Source organism: Pteropus alecto, unplaced genomic scaffold, assembly GCF_000325575.1.
Source record: "Pteropus alecto unplaced genomic scaffold, ASM32557v1 scaffold60, whole genome shotgun sequence".
Lineage (NCBI taxonomy): Eukaryota > Metazoa > Chordata > Mammalia > Chiroptera > Pteropodidae > Pteropus > Pteropus alecto.
Window position 1 is genome coordinate 4,214,106 of NW_006430726.1, and position 1,979 is coordinate 4,216,084.

Here is a 1,979-nt window from a genome sequence, read left to right on the forward strand (position 1 = left end):
AGCGATTAGCGCAAAGCTCAAGGATTTCCAAGGGAGGCCAGGTCCTGCCTGCATGGGGAGGGCCCAGAGGGTTGGAGCAGCCTGGAGCCCCAGGGGAGGCAAGGTCAGCAGGCGTCATCAAGGCCGGACTTCACAGCGTGGAGGGGAGAGGAGGACAGAGGGCGCAGGGTAGACTTGCATGTACTTCTGTGGTTCAAAGAGTTTTCTTCATGAATTACTCTTTATTAAAAGTGTCCAAATTCTGCCTGGAAAAATTACTTTCCAAAATCTGCCGTGCAAAGGTAGAAAACACTACAATTTAGGTGGAATACGAGTGATAGTAAAAAATGTTTCCTGCGTTTTTCAAAACACATTCATCGACCCGCTGGTACCTTTTATAAGGCAAGGAGGCATAAATATCGTTGTTTAATGTGCTTAAACTTGATAATGGAGTCGCGTGCCCGCGGTTCGGGCCACCTCAGCTAGTAAAGCGGGCAAATGGCACAAGCTGCTCTTGGGTTACAGCCCTTTCTGCTCCGTCGCTGTCAGGGAACCGCTCGGCGCGCACCTTGGGTTGGAAGATCCAGGTTCGGGAGGCGCCTGGACTGTGGATCACAGGGTCCCTGGAGCCAGACCCGCCTCCTGAACTGTGCCGCGGTCCCAGTGCCGGAGCAGGGACTCCAGCCCCGGAACACGCTTCCGGGTCTTTACAGCAGCCGGGCTTGAGGAGGGAGAGGCGGCACCTTTGAGTTGCTCCAGAGTCCGTTAGGAAAGGTGTGGACCGTGGGAGGGGAAGGGAAGGGACTTGCCACAAAGGGGTCTCCGTGGACTGGACCGCAGCTGCAGGGAGGGCGGGAGTTGGGGCGTGGCCGAGGTGGGCGGCTCCGGAGTAGTGATGGACACTCAGGCGCGCAGCCCTCCAGATGCCGGGGAGGAGCCCATGCACAGAGATGTTAAGTGACTGGTCCAAGGTCGCACAGCTAGCTGGTGGAGTGATGAACCGGGAGCAGTATGGAGTCTTCAAAGGCCTCTCCCTGCGCGGCAGACGCCTGGTTCTGTTCTTGCAAGGAGCCTTTAGGGTCTTGGGCGCCCCACTCTTTTGGTTAAATTGAGAGGAGGGGAGCGCCCCCAGCCTGCCACAAAATGTGACTTCTCAGCATCCGCAGGTTCCCCATTGCACGTGCAGCCTGGCGTGGTTCTCTAGGTCTTGACATGGCTGCGGCCCCCATGGTAACGCCCAGACCCCACGGGCCTGGGACCCGGAGTGCGGGCGCTTTCATGGCTTTCGCACCGCCACAAAATGGGAGTCCTTCCGCTAGCCTCTTTAAGGGCTCAGTGATAGGGACCTGACGGAAGTCACGCAGCTGCTAATTCATGGAGCCGGGATTAAAACCGGGTGATTTTGTTACCAGCCCAAAGTCTATGCGCCCGATGTTTAGAAAAGCCAAAACTCAAAACATCAGAGTTTGGAGTAAGGAAAGGTTTATTGATTGAGAAGGTGTGAAGATAGAACCCCTAGTAGTTCCTCAAATTTATCTTAAGGAATTACAGAGTTCAGCTTCTTTTAGGTCAGGGGAAGGGGAAAATGGGAGGGGCTGTTTTCTGGGACTCAAGCAGCAAGCAGAATTCCTCTAATGATTAGCGCTATTAGCCTGAAGGCCATGGGGACAATTCAGGGTTGGACAAGATGAAGGCAGAGAGACCGAGCATTTCACCGTTAGAAGCTGGGCCTTGGCGGTCCGAGGTCACAGCCCCTGGCCTGGTGGGATGTGCGTCCTTGGGCAAGTCCCTTCCCTTCTCCAGACAGCCGGCCGTCCGCCCGGCCCCGCCCTGCCGTGGCCGCGCAGCGGTGCCCGCGGAGGCAACGGCGGCCCCCCAGCTGCTTTGCATTGACGCCAGCAGCCACTGGAGGTCACAGCTGGGGGCTGGGCGCGGCGTGCTGCCCTCAAAACCCGGCCAGAGCAGGAGCCGGAGCCACGCGGCCCGGAGCTCCCGGGTGA

At 57.6% G+C, this 1,979-nt stretch overlaps 1 protein-coding gene across 1 annotated transcript in view; it reads left to right on the top strand.

The window, feature by feature from the left end:
• The first annotated feature begins 1,892 nt into the window (after positions 1–1,892).
• Positions 1,893–1,979, top strand: part of PDE8A (phosphodiesterase 8A) — a 109,870-nt gene continuing 109,783 nt past the window's right edge. The window contains exon 1 of the mRNA XM_006905301.3: positions 1,893–1,975. The gene's annotated coding sequence lies outside the window, so the exon portion shown is untranslated. The remainder of the gene's footprint in view (positions 1,976–1,979) is intronic.